The 22,703-nt window shown below is 38.9% G+C and overlaps 2 long non-coding RNA genes across 2 annotated transcripts in view; both read left to right on the top strand.

Annotated features, from left to right (window-relative positions):
- Positions 1-8,898, top strand: part of LOC131254837 (uncharacterized) — an 89,493-nt gene extending 80,595 nt beyond the window's left edge. The window contains exon 2 of the long non-coding RNA XR_009175946.1: positions 8,863-8,898. This is a non-coding gene — a long non-coding RNA (uncharacterized LOC131254837). The remainder of the gene's footprint in view (positions 1-8,862) is intronic.
- A 1,729-nt stretch (positions 8,899-10,627) lies between these two features.
- On the top strand, positions 10,628-13,678 carry LOC131256230 (uncharacterized). The gene is made up of 3 exons (XR_009176681.1): positions 10,628-10,993; positions 13,364-13,465; positions 13,556-13,678. It is a non-coding gene; the product is annotated as an uncharacterized LOC131256230 (long non-coding RNA).
- Positions 13,679-22,703: the final 9,025 nt, after the last annotated feature.

The following is a 22,703-nucleotide window of genomic DNA, read 5'->3' on the forward strand; positions in this document are numbered from 1 at the left end:
AAATGAGGTAGATCCAAAACTCAAGTGGACCACATAACAAGAAAAAGGAGGGATGGAATGTCCACCATTAAGCATTTATATAGCCACAGAAATTTCGAAATAGGCTAATATTTTTGTGAAACGTGTTAATATTTTTGCTTTTTCCATTCATCCTACTAGCAATGACCTAATAAACGGTATGGATGGCATATAAAGGAGCTTTCAACCATAGCTGTATCCCTAACAGGTTTCTTTTTTTTTCCTGTCGTTTTTTTGGGCACGCCATCATTTGAAAAAACGGACGACCATGGGTGAATTTCTCATGAACATCATGGTAGGCCCCACTTAGCTTCCTATCATAATGAGTTCTATTTTTTCTTTTTCCACAAATCACCTATATCTATAACTTAAACATGCCACACCATGTAGAATAATTGGGATGGGATGCCAACCAGATTGGTTGTGGGGCTACCATGGTGTGTATCTTTCATCAAACCAGTTAATCAGGTGTAAATCACAATGATGAAGAGACGATACAAAAATCAATCTTTCATCAAGCCAACATGTCACTCAAGTAAAACATTATTAAATTGGAAGACTCTCCATGAGGATCACATGACATAATAATCCGAGCGAAGAAAGATGGAGTAAAATTGAAGTATATGTATCACAATGTAACACGTGGCAGAAATCTAACGAATAGTTAAAGGGGCTATCTGTGAAGATGTGGGTCATCGATGTAGGTGAGAAAGTACGGATGATTAGAAAGAAAAATCACCATCAGAAATACATGCATGTCCTACCTTATGAGAATGTTGGCATGAATTTTTCACAGGTCATGTCACATAAGTGCCCCACCTTGTAAATGAACCGCATATCCCAGACATGCGCCACAATGGTATATGTGCCCTTCTTCACCTTTTCAATCTCCAAACAGTGGGTACTCGGATTCTTAGTTTCATGTACATCCGGCATGATTGTAACAGGTCAGATCCCATATTTTGAACCCATTAAGAAGCAGGTTTGGTTTGGCTTTTGCCTTTTAGACCCAGTTAAAACCAGGTCTAGTAGGTTCAGATCAGTTTCATGAGATGGATCTTATTAGTTTGGCCAGTCAATCTGGTGGGGTCCAATTTATTTTAACTGCAAAGTAATACATGTTTTATATATATATATATATATATATATATATATATATATATATATTTGTGTGTGTGTGTGTGTGTGTGTGTGGGGGGGGGGGGGGGAAGGTACTATGCCACCGTGATGCGGTTCGAATATCTACCCCATCAGTCAGATGCACCATTCCATTGTGGGCCTAGGTCTCAAAAATCAAGTCAATCCGTGACTTGTGTGGGCCACACCACATACGGAAGTGGGGAGGGGCTGTGCACCATTAAAACATTCATAATCATTTTTTGGGCCCACCGAGATGTGGTTTGCAAATCCAGCCCATCCATTATGTGTGTTCCACTTGTATGAGGGTTCAGACCAAGTTTAAGCAGCATTCAAAACTCAGGTGGGCCCCACCAATTGCTTTTATATGTTTTAACGGTGTCTTCACATGATTTTAGATGGTATGGCCTACCTAAGTTCTGTATACGGATGATTTTTGGGATATCCCATAATTTAGAGGGGACCCATCAAATGCACGGTGTTGATGGTTGACACGCATCACAGTGGGGCCCACACAGCTCGACCTCACGGGAGCTTATCGGGAAGTCGAGCGCATAATACCTTTTCCATATATATATATATATATATATATATATATATATATATATATATATATATATATATATATATATATATATAGATTATTCAGGTTAAAGAAATGAGATTTCCTACTCCACTCATATATAAGAGATCTTGTTTACACACCATACATGTGTTAAAGTGAGGTGTGCGCCTGATCAGATCCATGAATCTGGCTCGCCCAAACTCAACTCAAAACGTAGATCCAAAGACCCCATGGGCAACCTAATTCGATCTGAGTTTGGGCCTTAGGGACACAACCTAACAAGTCCCTAAACTAGTTAGCTGGAAAATGGGTATTATAAGAACCTACCCAAACCCAACAAGTTGACACCGCTACTGATATGTATTTTGTTGCATTAAAAGTTCTATATTGTTCCCTCTCACAGTAGGCATTGCACCACCGTCTGATAATCAAGACCTTTGATTTGGTTAGACACCATGTGGAAGGAGTATATGCCAAAATTTTCAAAGTTCAGACGACCTTAAAGGAAGGTTGATTGGCACATGATCCCTATAAATGTGGGAAGACCTTAATGGAAGGTTGATTAAGCTAGTGGACCCTTGCATTATGAAACGATCCCACAAAATCACATTAGTTGGGTGGTGATGGGAAATGATCCACCATCTAGCTACCCCTCAAATGTATAAATATTTAAGGTTGTACTTCCAAAGGGTCCCTAAACTAGTTAGCTGGAAAATGGGTATTATAAGAACCTACCCAAACCCAACAAGTTGACACCGCTACTGATATGTATTTTGTTGCATTAAAAGTTCTATATTGTTCCCTCTCACAGTAGGCATTGCACCACCGTCTGATAATCAAGACCTTTGATTTAGTTAGACACCATGTGGAAGGAGTATATGCCAAAATTTTCAAAGTTCAGACGACCTTAAAGGAAGGTTGATTGGCACATGATCCCTATAAATGTGGGAAGACCTTAATGGAAGGTTGATTAAGCTAGTGAACCCTTGCATTATGAAACGATCCCACAAAATCACATTAGTTGGGTGGTGATGGGAAATGATCCACCATCTAGCTACCCCTCAAATGTATAAATATTTAAGGTTGTACTTCCAAAGGGGTGGCAATGGGCTAGGATAGAGTTGAACTGGTCTTTCAATTGCTCACTTTCAATCGGGCCCGAAATTTAGAAGGGAGTGCTCACAAGCAATAGCTTTATGTGCATAAGAGCAACCTTATCTATTACGTTTAGCACACGTTCCCTAACCACAAAACACTACAACAAATCAGAGCTTAACCGGCACTTAGGCCGTGTTTGTTAACGCTGAATTTTTGCACTTAACACGGAATGGGGAAACTCTTCCATGTTTAGTGGTGTTTGTTAATGCATTATTAACGCGAAAGACGGAAAGCGTTAAGTGGTTTTTCACTGAATTCTTTCCGTGATAGGAGTCTCGCTTAATGGTGAACGTGGAATGCGCTCCGTGATTTTTCATTAAATAAAAAAAATTTATTTCCAAAAGTACCCCTTGTCAAGTTATTATGGAAATTTTTTCTTTTAAATTGTTTGCGCAATACAAAATTAACCTTTAATCTGTGAAACTTCTTTATGCCCCACCTTGATTTATGTGTTTGATCCACACCGTCTATCAACTTTTTCAAATAATTTAAGGTGTGATCTAATAAAAGAAGCAGGTCCAATGATTAATTGGACCATAAGGTGGGGATTGAACGTCTACCATTAAAAACTTCTTGAGAGCTGGAGAAGTTTCAAATCAAGCTGATTTTGTGTTTTCACTTCATCCATGTATACATGACCTAATGAATAGGTTGGATGGTAAAAAAACATCACAGTGGCCCTTAGAAAGGTTTCAACGATAGATGGATACATGAATTTTTTAACGGTGAAAATCATGGTCCCGCTGCTATTTTTGGTGTGGTCCACTTGAGTGTTGGATCTACATCATTTTTGTGTTCGTGCCTTAAAATATGAGAAAAGGGATCAATGGTTTGGATGTACAATACATCACGGTGGGCTCACCTACAGAACTACCCGTTCGGAGCTAGGGAAGGGCGGGGGCAGTACGCAATCCGCGTCCTCGTACAACTCCGCGCTGGACGCAGATTTCCTACAAAAGCCTTTTGCATAAGGTTCCTGTGCTGGAAACTTGGGTGGGGCCCAACGTGATGTTTTTGACAAATCTACCCCGACCATCCGTTTTCCAAGATATTTTTAGGATAACAGGCCAAAAATGAGCCGTAACTAATACTCAAGTGGATCTAAAATGTGAGTATTGAACGTACACAGTTGAAATATTCGTGGGCCACAGAAGTTTTGAATCTGGCCAATATTTGTGTTTTCAGTTCATCCAAGTAGGAATGACATTATTAATGGTATGGATGTCATGTAAACATCACTTTCTACTCCAGAAAGTTTTCAATGGTAGGAATTTTCCTACCCACCTTTTACTCTAGTGCACCTCACTTGAGTCTTGGATCCTTCTCATTTTTGGTCTCAAGTCTAAAATGAGCTCATAAAACAGATGTATGGGGTGGATTTCTTAAAAATATCACGTTGGGCCCCACCGAGTTTTCTAGCACAGGAACTTTCACGTCCCTCGTCCTGGACAGAAGACGGGAGTGGATTGGCTACTCCCACAGCCACCGGCCAATGGCTGGTGGTCGGTGCTTTGTGGGCCCTACCATGATGTATGTGTTTCATCCATGCCATCCATCTATTTTTTTAGATCATTTCATGGTATGGGACAAAAAATTAGGTATATGAAAATCTCAAGTGGGCCACATTACAGGAAACAGTGTTGAATGAGCGTCGACCATTAAAAACCTTTTGGGGGCCATAAAAGTTTTGGATCAAGCTGATCTTTGTTTTTTCCCATTGGACAAAATCCTATTTTTTGAATAGCCAGGATTTTTATTAGGTCATACAGGCCAGATGAAGGGAAAAAACAGGATTCTGGTACCGTTGGTAGACTCCCATTGGTACCAGAATCCTGTTTTTCTCCACGAATAAAAGCCCAGACAGCTGATCCACCTAACAATTTTATTTATCCTATCTTATATGCATTCCACTAACAGCCAAACATGAGGCTCGTCTGATTGTTACATGTGGACTGCGATATGACCAAATGTTGAGATTTGAATATATGGTCCCCACTATTCCAAAACAGGATTGTGGAAGGATGCAAAAGATCTGAACCATGAAACTTACCAGAGTAGCATCTGTATTCTATGGAGTTTTTTCATGAGTTTCTATATGGATTTCAGGTTACATCCCCTCCACTTCTAGTGAGCTTATACAAGGCCTTAGCCAAGTAAGCTTCCTGAAATTGCATGGTTCCAAGTATCATATTCACCATTAAAATCCATTAAAATGCTCTAAGTTGTACGAACTGTTTAAAGGAGATCAAAGTTGGCAGGAAATCTGTTAGGAAAACTATTTTTGGATACACCGAAAATAAATAATAAAATAAAATTATCACTAGGCTGAATCACGTATAAAATACGCTGTCCTTAAAGCGTGATTCGCCCCCTTATCAACTGCTGATGGGTTACAGGCGAATTGCTTCCAGGATAAGACAAGCCTTATCTGGATCCAGCGTGCAGCAATCACGATAGGTCCACTATGGAACAATTTTAACGCAGTCGATTTATTCTGGCAGACTTCTACTATGGAGATGATAAAGTATTCTTATATGAAGCTATTGACCGTATCTGATTTGATGGGGAGATGGTGTGTTGAGATGATGAAATCGGACTGGAATGGTCCAGTTTATATAGGCCTCAGGTTTAGACCCGTTGCTGTGTGGTATTCAATGGTCCAGAACGTTTGAAAAACGTTTCTGGCCGTTGTCCATTAATCTCAGACGTTTCTGGTCATTAGATCTGTAGATCTGACCGTTGGATCATCCTGGCCCGTCCGTTTTCGGACCATTGTGGCTTTTAAGGTAGCTATCCGTTTAAGAAACGGCTGGACGTTTCGGATTTAAGATCCAACCGTTCTCAGTCACCTATAAAACCCAGGCTCATTTCCAACATTTCAGATCCACACCGCCCTAAGGCTCTGACCAGACCCATCGCACCGAGGTCGCACTGAGTTCGCACCAAGTTCGCGCCGGTTCGCGTAAGGTCGCGAGGAAGCGACCACTCTATGACACGTGCGAAGTGCAAAGTGCGCCATCTAGCGCCACTACAGCCACACTGCCTCACTGCCCACGCCCTCGCCCTCGCCCTCGCCCGTGCCCGAGCCAGAGCCCGAGCGAGCGCACGCGTGCATGCGTGCGCACTGGAACACGCAACCAGGTTTCATCTCTAAAAAGGCTCCAAGTAAGAATACTCTTCTCAACATCTCATATAAACCACAAAAGTTTTCCCTGTATTTCCGATGTGGGACAAAGCACACACACCGCACTTTTTAATTTAAAAAATTCAAAAGGTATTTTGGCAGGAAAATCCCAAAATTTTGAAAATTTGAATTTTCATTTTTTAATTATTTTTTAAACCACAAAAAGGCAACAAAATCTGCATCAAGTGTAGTACCAAACAGGCTTCTCATTCACTTCCCCATAAACACAACATGCTCCTCATTCACTTCTCCATTGTTGATAGCTTCTTTATAGAAGATTATAAATATTTTTCCTCGACAGGTATTCCAATATTTCTATGCTTGAAGATTGACTTGATTTTCTTAATTTTCTATGTACTTTATAGTTTATTTGAATTAAATAGAATAACTTTATTTTCATTTAATAAAAAAATAAATTTTTTATAATGTAAAACATTTCCAATCAGGAGATAGGGGCAAATGTGTCAAATTAACATATTTCAAACATTTTAGATGTTTGGTAATAAACAAATTGTTTCAAATTCAGTACTTAATTTTAGACTTTAGTCATAATTATCAAATAAATTTCTTGATTTCAGATTTCAGATTTAGGCTTCAGATTTCAGATTCAGCTTCAGATTTCAGATTTAACAAACGGGGCCATAGTGTGGAGCTTGAACCGGCGCTAAGTGAAAGAGGGCGCCTACTAACATCTCTCTCTCTATATATATATATATATATATAAACCCTACAGCCCCTCATTTCGCTCCCAGGACCCCCCCACCCCCCGGATTCTCTCTCAGAGTCTCTCTGCGCCTCTCCCCCCCTCTCTCACGATCTCTCCTCTCGATCTACACTGTTACTTGACATATCTCGAGGAGTGGTGTGTCCATTCATGCAATACTCTTGCAGACCTAATCCAAATGGTTCAAACACACCACTCCTCGAGATATGTCAAACAGATTCTCCATTTATTACTGAATGCAAGATCAGTATATACTGGGGTGGATTTTTGTAAAAGGCTATGCGGTGTCTCAGTTATTAGAAGGTAGACTATCATAGTTTGTTGTGAGTTCTATTATCAGAATTATTTCCACCTTTCAAGTACTGACCATGAAGAACATCTTATTTATGCAATACCTCTTCCTATTTTTGGATTTGATTGGACAGTAATAAGATCCACTTTGGCTATTGGTGTTTCATGATCAGTTGCTTTCCATTTGTACAACTTCTCTCTATTTTTTGTTCTAACACAGAATCCATGTTCACCTCCATTTGTACAACTTTTCTCATCTTTTCTTTTTTCCTTTTTTATTTTCTTTTTCTTTGGTAATTTTTTCTGATAATCTTGTAATTTGAGAATTTAGAACAGCTAGAAGCCTTTCAAAAGTTAAAATCAGAAAAGGCTTTGGAGGGAAAGGAAGTGTAAGTAATAGAAGCATTGATTAGACATTGTGTTTTTGTCATTCTTTGTTTGCACTGTCTTGATAAGTAGAGCCTCTGAATTCTAGCAGAGCTTCTGATGAAAACATACAACCAAGGGTGCCCCTAAAATCTTGCTTGGCAAGCTTTTCAGCTCTAGAGGAAGTTCATGGTTTTTACAATAGTGCCTTGAAGTCCAAGACTACAGCAATCAAGTAAGCTTGGCGATGTTCCTCACCTGTTATGTGTTTGCACATGCATTTATGCGTCAGAATACTTACAAGATGGTAACTTGGATAGTTACATCACAACAAGTATTTGCATATCTATGTTTAGTTGTATTTGCATAAGAAAATTTCCTTGTCTATTTATTCTTGTACTTTTATCTCATGGTATTGTGAATGACCTCACATTCCATAAATTTTTAATGGTCTACTAACCAATTCCTTTGAATTGAACTTCAACTCTACACTGTTAGCAGACTATATTTTCATATTTTGTCAAATCCTTCCAATTGATGGAAGGTGTTTGAGGCAACACATGCATAGTCGTTATTGGTATTCTTTTAAACCGTCCATTTATAAGCCAAAATGGTCCAATCAGTAAGAACGGACCTGATCTTGGACCACCATATCACCTTTCCAATACTTTGGTTGCCTATAATGAGGAACGCCAAATGAACCATCTCTTCAATCAATGGCATGCATGTGTTCAAATCGTTTGAGTGTTGGATCCATAATGTAGAAAAACACTCAGTCGGTCTCCCACAGCTTGCTATTTGTATTTGCCGCTGTACATCTAGCATTCATGCATTGTATGAGACATCCATATTTGATAGTTAGCACTGTTATTATATATAGCTTGATGGTTAGCACTGTTATTTACTTGCAAAGAGTCAGTTTCAATCCAAAAATCAACAATAAAATAGAAAACTGCGATTTATGCAAGTAAAGAGAATCCTTAAAGCTTCACATTGATTTACCCAAGACTTAAAAAAGGATTGTCAACTGATTAACATCCTTTTAGTGGGTATTGCTACAATTCTCTATTTGCTGTTCTGTCATTTTTGGTGCTCAATGGAGAGCAGAACTGAAAGTTGTTGTCCATATGTTAAATTTTCAAACAAATTTCCAAGTTCTATGTTAGTATCTTCTATAATTTCGGCTATAGATATTTTTACCCTTTTTAGATGAAATTCAACATGATCTTCCAAATTGTATATCTTTGATTCTTAGAACCAATATAAGCAATCTCTTCCTACATAGCTCTACAAAGTAAGTCAGCGAGTTTCTCTCCATCTGTTTGTTTTTGTTTGGTAGTCTTACTTTATGCTTATACCTATGTAGGCACTTAATTTAATGGATTTAATATTGAATTTGGTATGCTTATAGGAGTTGAGGCTAGGGGCTTTATATTCGGCCCTCCAATTGTGTTAGTGATTGGTGCAAAGTTTGTTCCCTTAAGAAAATCAAGAAAATTGTCAGGTATTATTCATCAATCTCTTCCATAAATAATTGATCTTGCTTAATTTATATTTTTGTCGCTTCATTTATATGTTTTCCTAGAGGCCCAACTTGTAACTCCTCAGAACCCACTCTGCCGTAAGATATTACGGTGTATGACGGTTCCCAGCAGGTTAAGTTGCAAGTTATTATATAAAGTTGGTTGGATGTCTTTTATTTTTGTAATTGCTGTTAATAGTTAGTTGGATGATGAATGATACTTGTGATTGTGAATGACAATAAACAACTTATTATATACACACACACACACACACACACACACATATACATGTTATCCTTGGAGGATTTATTTTTTAAGGGGACATGATATTCTTGCAGCCTATGGTATGGTGCCCCAATATTGCTCTTATGTTACTAGTCTGTAGTAGATATTACTAAGTTAATTTATCAAAACAAAATTCGTTTCTTTAGTTTAAAATTCATTCTGTTATTATTTAGCTAGATGATGAATGCCAATTGTGATTAATTATGTAATTGTTTAAGTATAGGACAATCAACTGCCCATTTGAGAACTTTTATGTGGCCAAGCATAGATATAGTGTGCTTTTGAAGGCATAAAAATTCTTAAATTGTCCCACATTTGGACAATTCAAGGTTGGATAGATTAGAATGCTTTCAGTTCCCTGATTTAAATGCACATGCTAGTTTTGCGTTGTATCTGTCCTTTTCTCTCTGGTTACGTTTCTTATATTTATTTCTAATGTCAAATATCCTCACATTATGTGGATGCTTGACATGGGAATCAAATGCAAGATCGACGTATTCGAAGAGACATTGGGAGATGCTGCCGGAATTTCGGTGTGGGCATTTAAATGGGAACATGAAAGTATTACAATCTATCCTGTCTTGGATGGGTGACTGATTTAGTTAGTCAGTTAAAGATACCATTAGAGATTCTATTCGATGCCTAAATCGTCATTGCTTGTGGGGTGAGCAATAATGGTGCTTGTTTCATTATAATTTGTTTCTTTAGTACTCTTCCTTAAATTTCTTTTAAACTCATTTTAGTTTCTCTCTCCTAAGAAGCTTTGTCGGGCTCATGTTGTATTTCAACTAACTTGTTGAAGTAGCCGAGGAACATAGTGATGGATAAAAGTTGGATTCATTTGTTAAGGTATCTCAGTAACTTCTCCTTCTAGTTGTTGTGGCCCAATGGTTAAGATGCATTGTTTGATATGTCCTCCAATTGCATTGAATGATTTAGGGTAAGCAATGCATACTTAAGTGGAGCTAAGGAATTCCTAAACTTTGCATTTACAAATACAAGTGATAGAGGGAGGATCCTATGTCCATATAAGAATTGTAATAACAACTTCTGGGTATCTCGACAAGAAGCATACGATCATATCGTGTGTGACGGATTCAATACGAGTTATACTCATTGGCATTTTCATGGGGAAGCCACGTCTTCTTCTATGCCTAATCTGGATCCAAACGATTATCTGCACGAATTGTTAGATGATGCATTCGATTTTTCGGGTCCGGATAATCAAGAGAGTGATGTAACATATAGACCTACATAGAGACTTAATACTGAAGCACAACAATTTTTCAAATTAGTAGAAGACACTGATAAGGAATTGTACCCAGGCTGTAATAAGTTTAGTAAGCTCTCTTTTGTTATTTGGTGGATGGAGCGACAAGTCATTCACGAAATTACTTGAATTGCTGAAGGATGTACTTCCTGAAGGTGAAACCTTACCAAGGTCTTTCTATGAAACCAAGAAGATTATTGGGGACTTGGGCCTAAAATACAATAAAATTGATGCTTGTCCCAATGCTATCACATATGAGAGGTTTTCTGTTGGTACAAAGGTTCAAGTTGTCTGGAGCGAAGAAGGGAAGTGGTATGTCTAAAAAAAGGAAAATTGCTTTATTCCTTTTACATGTTGAATCAATTTTCACTTGTTGTACCTTTTCTTCGTTTTCAGGTATGATGCAACCATCGGGGGTCTCACTCCAAATGGATATCATGTCTCCTACGATGGATGGGGGAATAAGGAGGAGGTATTATTTCTATGACCACCACACTTTTAAATAATGATATCACCAGTTCTGTAATAGGACTGAAATGTTTCTTTAATCAAAAAGAAGAAAAGTTCACCTTGAAAATATGGAATTCCAAGCCGGTCATTATTTGATATATGCTTTTTATTGAGCAAATGCTCATTTTAATTAGATATGATTCAATCTTAGGATCTGTGGTTTCTGTATAATCTGTTATCTAGTACATATCAATATTTTTTTCTATTACATACCTTCTGGGCTTGACTATCTGAAACTAACATGCTTAGCAAGTATTAATGTGAATGAACATTGTGATATACGTTTCATGGAGGACAATTGGGAAAGTCCGGTAGGCCTTTTTTTAAAATTCGAATTGACTGATTTACTTTACTTTTTTTTTTTCTGGTTGTTGATTTTATCTCTTTTCTTCGTATGATCTGGGCTAGATCAATTAAGTATGATTGAGAAGCTTGAGATACAACTTGAATTGTATCGTGTACTCATGTTACATTAGATAATAACTGTAAGCTTAAGAGTACCTAGTTGGTCTGGAAATTTTGGCATAGTTAACGGTTCTTATTAGCAAACTCAGTTACAATCCTTCTCTTTTCTTTTTTCTTTTTTTTTTTTTCTTTTTTTTTTTTTTTTTTTGAAATGTTGATAGGTTCTCGGGGCTTGGGGATTGGGCTGGGAAATTTTGATGGATGGGATGGAGGTTACACAATTGACATGCTTCTGGCAGGTATCTTAAGTCTTTTTATAAATTTTATGTGTTGTGGGAGATCTGAGCTGTGAATCAGATAGGATCCATTTGTAAAGATCACCTGGCACAAAAGTCAGCTAGGTTCATTCATCTGGCAGCCAAATTGAGGTTAAGTGAATATATTTTATCTATGTTTAAGTGAATTTTATGTTCAAAACCAAGATTTGCCTGATACAGGATGGTGAAAAGACACCCAAGTCTCCATCTCCAAATTCTTTGCTCCTTTCCAACCCTTGATATCTGCATTTTCCAAGATTCCTATAGGCATCAGAAATTCCTCAAATTTTCTGTTAAAAGAAACAAATGAAGTTCTGTGAAACAAGTGAAATTTATTTATATTAGCAGTTGCTAGCTTATGGATGGATGTCTGTTTGCTTGTTTTCATTTGCACATCAATATCAAGCATAAAGACAACAAAGACAATAGTATCTTATCATTAATCTCACATCCTTGTAGGATGTTTGTCAACACCGTAAAAAGGTTGTGTATTGTCAGTGGCTCTAGGGCACGACTACCTGATTTTCCTTTTATTAAAGCTTGCTGCAAGTGAAGTTAAATTAGCAAATCTTAAGAAAATTATATTTAAGTTGTTTGTTTGGTTTTAGCTGAAAATCTACGTGTGTGGACTGATCAGATTTTAAGCTTAAAAAGAGAATATAATCTGCCCATTCTAAAGGATGGAAAATTCTATTAAGATCCTGCAATGCTCTGGACTGAAAATTGATTCTGGATCAAGCATCCATATTTAATCTCCATCGCTTGTGTATTCATGTAAATGTAAAAAGGACACTTCTCCTATTTGTTATTAAAAATTCTGAGCATGTCACAGTGAGACATTTCTATGCATCATAACTGCTAAAACCTGAATTTGGGGACTGCCAAATGGACTCCATTTTTGTTTGCTTTGTTGGCCCAATAAATCTTTGTGGTAGGCTGAGTTTCAGGGGTGCAAACTTCTTTAGAAAGTAGAAATCAACTATCGTTTCTAACTTTTGATGCATCGATGTTCTAAAAAAATATGTTCTTTTTTTTAAAAAAAAAAATTTTAATTTTTATGGGATATGATTGTAGGATGTGCATTTCCAATATATTAATTGTAAGTTGCAGCTATCTTTGTGTTATCTACTAAAAAATTTCAGCAAAATTTTATTTTGTCATCCATAGATTTTCTCCTCCTCCAAGTCAATCCATTGGTCATAGGGAAATCAACTAGGACAAGTAAAATTTCTAATTTCTCCAATTTTAAGTGATTCTTTTTATTGGCCAACAAGGAGTTGAGATGGTTTCCTATGGGATTGCCACCAATTGTGTTGTAGTGCTGATTTTGTGTTTCTTTTTGTGGCCATGTTTGGATTGTGCTTCTAAGGGTTGCTTGTTGGCTGGTTATTTGTAACCAATTATGGAAAAATGCCAGCACATTGTCAGTTTCAAGAGGGGCCTTAAAAATTCACTTCCTCTGGTTTTAGTATTTTCTCTGCCTTCAGTATCATCAACATGTGAAATCTTAGTATGCTAGTGTAGATAATAGCTTTATTCTGGTTGGGAATTGCTGATTGCAAGCTTGGAATCATTAGCAATTCATAGTACTGTCTTTTCTGGTTTTACAGGTGAAGCTTAGGGAGATGAAGCCAGGTGTCTTGTCACAGGAACTAAAAGAAGCTCTTGGTATGCCAGATTGTGCCCCTCCTCCCTGGCTTATCAACATGCAGGTGGGATGAGCAAATAACCAGCAGATGTTCTATTTGACGACTTTCTTCCTTCCAGTTTTAATTGGACTAACATATTTTATCTTTTATCAGAGATATGGTCCTCCACCTTCTTATCCGCATCTCAAAATTGCTGGCTTGAATGCTCCGATCCCTCCTGGAGCTAGCTTTGGTTATCATCCTGGAGGCTGGGGTAAACCTTCGGTTGATGAAGTGAGTTGTTAATTTTGCTTTCATGAGTACTTAACATGCCATAGTTTTCTATCAGATATGATATGTTTCTTTCTGTATCTGTTTATCACCTGAAATTCCATTTTGTGCTAAACAGTATGGGCGTCCCGTATACGGAGATGTTTTTGGTGTCCAACAACATGAACAACTCAACTATGAGGTATTTTCACACCTCTTTTCTACGTCTCCCAAAAATTCAATAGAAGAAGACTTCGATTCATTATTCAGTTTCAACTTGTTAATGCTTATTCAGCTTTAGTCCTACTATTTCTGAGCAGAACATTGAAGCGTCATCAGCTTGCGATCAATATTTTCTATCAATTTGCTTTCCCAAACTTATGTGTTAGTTTGTGTTGCTTCCAAAATCAGGAAGAGCCCGTTGATAGGAGCAAGCATTTAGGTGATTTGGAGGAAGAAGAGGGGGAAGAAGAAGAACAGATGGAGGAAGAGGAATTGGAGGCAGGCATTCAATCTGTGGACAGTCTTTCGAGGTGTGTACCCATCCCATGTGCAACTGTTCTATTTATATAACACTCTTAGTACTGAAATCCTTAATTCTATATTCAGAGGAGACCCCTGATGTCATCGACCTCCGGAAGCAACAAAGGAAGGAGCCTGAGAAACCTCTGTATCAGGGATGATTTAGACAACATAACCTTAGATAGGATGAGTTAAACCATCTCAAGAAATAAAAGACGTCGTAAACTAAAATTTTTGGCAACCAGAGGATGATTTAGAACTTGTCTAGTAGGTGAAAATTCTTTGCTTTGAATGGTTGAAAAGGATGGTTCAAGCACCACCTATATGAAGCATGAACCAGCAAGTTATTACAGTTTCAATTATCTTCATGCTGTAAGAATTAGTTTCCTTTATCTTTAAATTTTGCCATACATAGATTATTGTTATCACACATATGCATTTGATCTTAACCAAGAACTGCCACACAATGGATTTTCATGCTTCTTACATCCAGTAGAGTGCAATCAATTCACATTGATGGTTCTATTTGTATTATTGCGAGAAATCTGACATTCTCATTTAATATAAGATGTTTACACTTTGTTCCATCTCCCAGGACCCCACGACAAAGTAGACTTTTGAAAACTAAATAAAAACTCTGATATAATGTCTTCCAGGTAAGCAAGGGTTGTGGTTATGATTTTTTTGTCATGTAGATTTAACTTGCTTGGGGAAGCATCTGATATGATCGGTGTTGAGAAGCTGATCATCAAGTCCCTGATTTTCATCCCCTTTGCTGACTTATCTACTATCAATTCAGAAAATTTATTGTTTCAGAAAATTCATGTTCTCTCTCTTTCAGATGTTGTCGACGGCTTTCGAGTCGAAAACTTAAGATTTTTTAGTTTTCCGGCTCTTAGATTCTCTGAGAACCTCTTTTTTTGTTTGATTTTCCCAGATTCTACCGCAGAAAATCAGAAAATTTTCTCGTAGGATTTCCAAGGTGTAGAGCTCAACAGGAGGCATTTCCAAGGTCTTGTTGTCAGGGCTGCTACCTAATGCCCCAGAGGTCTTTCTTAATTTTCCTTTTTATATGTATTTTTCTCCATTCTTTTGGATCTTTGATTCGTTGTTGAGGTTGTATTTCTGATTTTAGGTTGTTGAAAGTAATGCACCTCAAAATCTTTGTAGGTTTCCATTTTGAAGTGAAATGTATGATTGCATTGTATTGAGGAAAAAATAGGGGATAGATATGTAAAACCAGCCTCATTTCTTTTGCTTGAATTCAACCTCCGCAAATAGACCATGACTCAGATCTATTTGAGGAGCTGAGCAAGTAGAGAGAGATTGAGAGCCTTAATATCTGTGACAATTTGGCTGACCACATGGTAATATACTTAGAATTGCAGTTCTGTAGTATCTGTTCAATTCAATTCTTTCCATTGCTAAACTTCTTTTGGCAGGTGGGTAATATATATTTCCGTTTAGAGTGGAAGAACATGCTATTAATGCTTTACTGCAATCTGAGTGGAAGGTTCTATGCTTGTTAGTCTCTTACCTTTTGTCCTTGAATGTTGTATTATTGTCAACTCTGATTTTCCTTGGGTTAGTACCTTTGCTTCCCAGTTTGGTCCTCCGGATTAAATGGCATGAAATTGCATTTTATGGAATTAACACTGTTATCGCATAATAATTGCATGTCTGGAAATATTATGGTATTTACCATCCAATCTTTATGTAGATCATATTCTTCCTATGAAAAAAATATTGAATAAAGTAAAACTGGTATTTGGTAGATCATAGAATTGTAATTAATTTACCAAATTCACAATTGATATTGGTCACTTGTACACTTGAATGTCACGTGTGAAGGGTGCATATGGATGGACGTGCATGGATAAAACACATGCATCAATGTGGGGCTAATAGATGTAATGGAATTCAAGTTACAACATTTGTTGCCTTGATAGTTTTTGACATTTTAAGGACGAGATCAAAGGATTGATTGTTTTACATGCATCAATTTGTTGAATGCTACTTTTTGGCTATTTTTTTTTTTTTCCCGGTGCAATCAGTTGTGCCTAAATTTAGGCCTACAAGCACTTCAGCCTCTTGACGCCACTCGTGCTAGGCATAGACCATATTGAGGATTTGGCATAATGGCTGCATAAACAACACAAAGGCTTTACCGGCGCTTGTGTAGAAATCTTACGGCGCTTTTCCATCGAAAAGTGTTAAAAGATACCTACCGGCGTTCGTAATGACTTTTGCGGCGCTTATTCATGTCGGAAAAAGGTAGAATTCCCTGTCTTTTACCTATACCGGCGCTTATATAGCGCCGCTAAATAAATGCCTATACAGCATAGGGAATAGTGTGAAATCATGCCTAAAACCCCTATATTAACTATATTAACATTGTGTAGCCCACCTAAGTTATGAAAAAACAAGATATTTAGGGTGATTCTACATACGGTGAATGAGGTGCATTAGATGAAATGGATTGGATGTCGTCTAATTGTTGGTGTAAGCCCCATAAAATTAATGATGGCCCTGACTTCCCTATGGTACGGCCTACTTGTGCTTTTGGAATGACTTGATATTTAGGTCTTAGGGTGAAGTTAGGCAGTACACATGATGAATGGGTGGTGGATTGACATGATCATTTAGGCCAAAGGCACAATCACCAGAGGTCCCTGCCTAATGAATGGATGTACTTTCACACACATGTTTGTTGACATGCATTTGTAGATGCATAGCTAAAATAAGGCATTCATCTGCCAAACTCATAAAGTTGTGACAACTTATCCTCACACAAACAGCCCACACACACCAATCCTGACCGTCCAAGGGTAGACTCTCCCAATTGTTTTCTTTAGTGTGGCCTACCTGGATCAAAACCGAATTTTTGTCCTTGAACCTAACATTGGATTACATGTTGAGTGGCCTCAAGGCAGGCCTCATAAAATCAAAGGTGGAGTTTTTTTTTTTAGCGGAAATTTAAGAATAGTTGAGAGATGATAGCCCACCATTGATTTTTAAGGGTCCACCATAGTGTATATGTGAAATCCACTCTTCCCGTTAGGTGCAATCCTGAATTAGTCTCAACGCCAAAAATCAGGTTAATCCATTATTTAGGTGGACCATTAGCACTAAGTGTGTATTCCCATGTTAGGTTCAAAAAAAAAAAAAGGGTTAATCCATTATTCAGGTGGGCCAAGCAAAAAGAAAATAGATACATCCACTCTTGATTTTTTACGGGGCCCACTGTGATGATTATAAGAAATTTACTCCAACCGTTAGATGTCAAACCAATCTCTAGGCTTGGGGCGCAAAAATCAGGCCCATACAATAGCCAAATGGGCCACACCAAGGGAAACAATTTTGAGGGTGAGCATTGCTTGTACCCTATTTCTAATCACGTGGTCCACTTGAATCATAGATGCGGTAGAGTTTTCGGCAATGGGCATAATATGGGGTGATGCAGCTAATGGTTAGGGTGGATTTCATACCTCCGTTGACAAATCTCTAACCGAATCTGTCCAATGATAATTAATTAAATTAATGTAGGTTATTAAAAAACTTCTTAGAAAAGAGCCTGTATGCACGTTGAAAAAGCTCATTAAGTGGCGAGATTTTATTAGCAACCGTATGTAGCTGGAGAGGGTAGTGAGCTCCTTACCACTCAATTTGCATCCAGGGAGGGCCAACCAAAGTTTTCAATGAGGACTTTCCCCCATTTTGACATTTATCTCCATGGCCCAGTTCCAACTTACTCATTTAACAATAGTTAGCTTATTGATCATTGGTGGGCTAGGACTAGCCTAAGCTTGCTACTGTATGAGTGCAAATGGACCCTAACTAATCCCATCCATTTAATAATTCAGTCTATATTTGCCCCCATTGGGTAATCCTCACCAATGATTGAAGATGCCCTGGCCCATAAATCAGACTAATCATCCATAAGGCGAGTCACACATGTAGATGAAAAATGGATGATTAGTAAGAAAATTCAATATCAATCAATAAAAATAAAAGTTATTTAAACGTACATGTGTGGTGTACCTTATGAGTGTGCTAACATGAATTTTCAGACAGGGCATATGTCATATCGATGCCCCACCTGGTTAAGAGCCCAATGTCTCAAATGTTTGCCATATTGGCATAATTGGGATAAGACACACACAATTAAGAACCTTCCAAATTGAGTGTGGAGCCCGCTTTGATGGATGCACACATCAAATCCATACATCATGTGCATCTATTAATGCTCTTTCAGGCCCTCAAAAAATGAGGCCCCCCTTTTTAAATAGAATTTGAAGATATTGGCAAGACTTTCAACTCCTAGTCTTGGTGTGAATACCCACTTTTAATGTGGAAAACAGTTGATGTGCTAGCCATAGCCCGTCCATTTTGTGCAAGGAGCATCAACTTGAATTTTCAAAAAAGTAAAAAAGAAAAGAAAAAGGTAATTTTACAAAAATCCACCTACATAATATAAAATTTTACATTCTAGTACCATTTTCAAAGATGTTTTCAATAAGCCACAACATTAATTTAAGTAATTGTCAATGGCGTACCTTAGGTTAGAATTTTTAAGAACTTTATTCTTGCAAGAAAAAGGGTTGGCAGCTCGGATGGGCCATACAATCATGTTTATGTGAAATCCAGCCCAGCAACTAGGTGTGTTACCATGCTAAGTTAATATCCTAAAACATTAGCCCCATTTGTGATTTAGGTAGACTAAAACAATTGAAAATGGGGTCCAGGACATCCCTCATCCTCTAAACTCTTTCCCTTGGTGTAGCCCACCTGAATCTCGAATGAGCCTGATGTTTAGGTTCAGGCCTAAATTTTTGTGATGCATTTAACAGACTGAGTGGATTCCAAATAATCATCACAAAAAAGCCCTATAAAATCAAGGGTGGACATCTCTCTGAAAACTATTTCCTTAGGTGTGGCCCCACCTAAATCAAATATCAATCATGATGGTTCAGTCACCCTTGAATTTTTATAGGGCCCATCATGATGAGTATGTGAGATCCACTCTAACCATAAACATGTAATCCCACATTAGGCCTAAGGGCCACACTAAAGAAAACAGTTGGTAGAGAAACATCTGTTGATGCAGAAATCTGGATGTCCTCCTTAGACCACTGGGTACCTACAAGAGATGACAAAAACAGAGACCCTGTTTGCAATAGGGGACCCTCCGATGCCAAAGTCAGATAGGCAAGCTAGGTCTAGTAGAACATAGGATTTTTTTTGTGTGATTTGTTGTATCTTTCACCATTGGATATGCTCTTATTTATAACTAAAAGGTGCGGTGGCGTAGATGACAATCTCTATTTAGTAGGTCCGTATTGTAGAGGGAATCGTATACCGAATGTGTCCCGGTTATCGTTTAAGATCTCAGATAGATCTCTTCGATAAGGTTTGAGTGGTTGAAATCAGATGAAACATGTAGTAGGAGGATGAGGTCGAGCATCCGAGGTGGCCTACATAGCCATCCTGAGGAGTAGTTTACCGAAGGCACATTTGTTCGAGTTTAGCTCCATCTGATACTTCCATTATACGGCAAACATTTCCTCGAGGTCGGTCGCATGGTTTGTTACCTTGGTGCTCTTAACCAACAAGTCATCAACGTAGATTTCCATGGAATGCCCGATCTGCCTAGCAAACATCTTATTTACGAGCCGTTGATATGTGGCTCCAGCATTCTTCAATCCGAAGAGCATGACTTTATAGCGGTAGAGTCCCTTATGTCTGTGATGAAGGATGTCTTCTGCTTGTCGTGCTAGTGCATGGCGATCTGATTGTAGCCCGAGTAAGCATCCGTGAAGCTCAGCAGCTTGTGCCCAGCTGGTCAATCCTTGGGAGAGGAAAACTATCATTGGGGCATGCTTTGTTTAGGTCCATGTAGTCGACACATACCCTCAACTTCCCATTGGACTTCTTCACCAGTACAACATTTGTGATCCAATTAGGATAGTAGATTTATTCATTGAACCCAGCCTCGAGGAGCTTCTCAACCTATTCCCCGATGATGCATATCGTTCTGTCTAAAACGCTTGTCGCTTCTACCTCACAGGTCGGTGGTCGGGGTCCACGGTCAATCTATTGACCATGATTTCTGGCCTGATGTCGGGCATATCTCGATGGGACCATGCGAAGACATCAGCGTACCGCTTCAACAGGTCGATAATTTTATCCCGCAGTCCTAGAGCCAATAGCAAGCCGAACTGCACAATTTAGGATGGGTCGTTCTCATAGAGAGGTACGGTCGTTTGCTCTTCCATCGAGTATCCTCTTTCGAGGGAATCGTCTCAAGGATCCAAGGTTGTGACGGCAACTACATTCTGTCGTGCTCCTGCCCTCAATGCCATAGAATAGCACTGAGGGGCTTTGTGCTAGTCGGTGGGGAACTTCATCACGAGGTGGTAGGTTGAGACTACCGTCCTCATACCATTGAGAGATGGTCAACCAAGAGTGATGTTGTAAACAGAGGGATAGTCTACTACCAGGAAGTCAACCATTGTCGTCATTTGGTTTTGCCATTCTCCTGCGTAGGCCTAGTCACGAGTTAAGTCAGCTCGAGAAACTCAATCGACTCGACTCTAAAAAACTCACATCGACTCACTAGGACGAGTTGAGTCGAGTCACACTAGGGAGCTCGAGTCAGAAAATGAGTCGAGTTCGAGCACCAAGTCACTCAACTCGACTCGACTCGAAACAATTGACTTGACTCAGGCTCGACTTGGCTCGAACTCGACTCGACTCAGTATCATATAAATTGCAATGGTTTAAAAAATCCCTAATCTAGCAGTCAACAAGACTAGCCTACCGGACGCTTACCCTTCTCCATTTTCCCCTTTCCTCTTCTTCTCATTCTCCTTCCCAAATCCAAGGACTGGATCCCCTTTTCGGTTTTTCCTTTTCATCTTCTTCTCATTCTCCTTCCCAAATCGAATCCGACCATCCAACGATTCCTACCATTCGCTGGAGCCTGAAGCCTAGAGGCTGGAACTGAAGAGATTGGTACTCTCTCTCTCCCCTTTTCCTACGTTGCGACCCTTGGGGGTTGCAGCTAGCAAACAACCATCACCTGTGGGTCCCATCATATTATAGACAGAACATATACCCTTCAATCTAAGAAGTTCATTTTGTGGGCCCACCATGGATTGGAAGCCTAATGAAACCTGTGGCCTAATAATCCCAACGGTGGGAAGCTTTGATCATATGATTTAACATGTCCAATTGGTTGGGTGGGGATTGAGTAGTGAGGAGTGCCCACCGTGATGTAGGTATTCTATCCACGCCGTCCATCTATTTTATGGCATGAGCCAAAATTGAAGCATATCGAAAACTCAGGTGGTCCACACTATAGAAAACAGTGGGGATAATGACATCCACGGTTGAAACTTTTCTAGGGCCCACAGTGATGTTTGTTTGTCATCCAACCTGCTCATAAGATGGATGAAGGGAAAACCAGCTTACCCAAAGCTTCTATAGTTCTAAGAAGTTTTCAACAGCGGGCGTTGAATTCCTTTCTTGTGGTGTCGTCCACTCGAGCTTTGGATATACTTCAATTTTGGGTTCAAATCTTAAAATTAGTTAGAAAAATGGGTAGATAAAATACATACCTCATGGTGGCCTCACAGAGCATCCACACGTGGTACATCGTGGTGAGCTCCTCACTACACAATCCGCTTCCATTTGGTTGGCCTGGATCATATCATTTCAAACATCTGATTGGTTGGCTGGGGAACAAAAATGGGGTAGACATTCAATGGGCAAAAGTACATTTTATGACAGTTGCAGCTGCAAGCGCTAAATCAATGTGACCTTTTAGTGGGACCATAGATCCGTGATTTGTGGGGCCGACTGTGATGTATGTGTTTTGTACCCTCTATTTGTTTTTCCATATCATTTTAGGGCATGAGCCCAAAAATGAAGAAGATTCAAATCTCATGTGGACCACACCACAGGAAACAATTGTGATAGAACACCTACCATTAAAACTTCTCGAGGCCACAAAAGTTTAGTGCTATTTGTGTTTTCCAAGCCAACCTGCAGAGATGATATGATGATCGGAATCGTCCATCATCATCATGGAAACTAGACCCACTTAAAAAATTCATCCAAGCTTCAGCCCAACCCAACCAAACCCAATCCATAGCTGAAGGCTATGGATGGCTTACTCCAGTCCGTGGTCACTACAGAATCTGAGTCCAAGGAATGGGACTTGAGACTGGATATGGGCCCAGTTTTTTCACTAATTTATTAGGCTTTTGAGCCCAAGTCTATTGGAAATTTCTAGCCAACTGACCCATCAACGGCACCCATGCCACCCATTTAGGTCTCTAAATCAATGTGGATTTTGATTCAGTTGTGTTTAGCTAAACCAATTCCACTGGAAGTGAAATGCACTAAACTTTGTAGCATGTTCACAACCTTAGGTGAGGTGTTACCTGGGTTGTTACACTTGCTGTGGGGCTCACCTGATGTAGAGCGGGTCGCAGACACTTTCATGTCTAAGATGGATTAGAGAAGG

The sequence above is a fragment of the Magnolia sinica genome, chromosome 9 (assembly GCF_029962835.1).
Source record: "Magnolia sinica isolate HGM2019 chromosome 9, MsV1, whole genome shotgun sequence".
NCBI classification, from domain to species: Eukaryota; Viridiplantae; Streptophyta; class Magnoliopsida; order Magnoliales; family Magnoliaceae; genus Magnolia; species Magnolia sinica.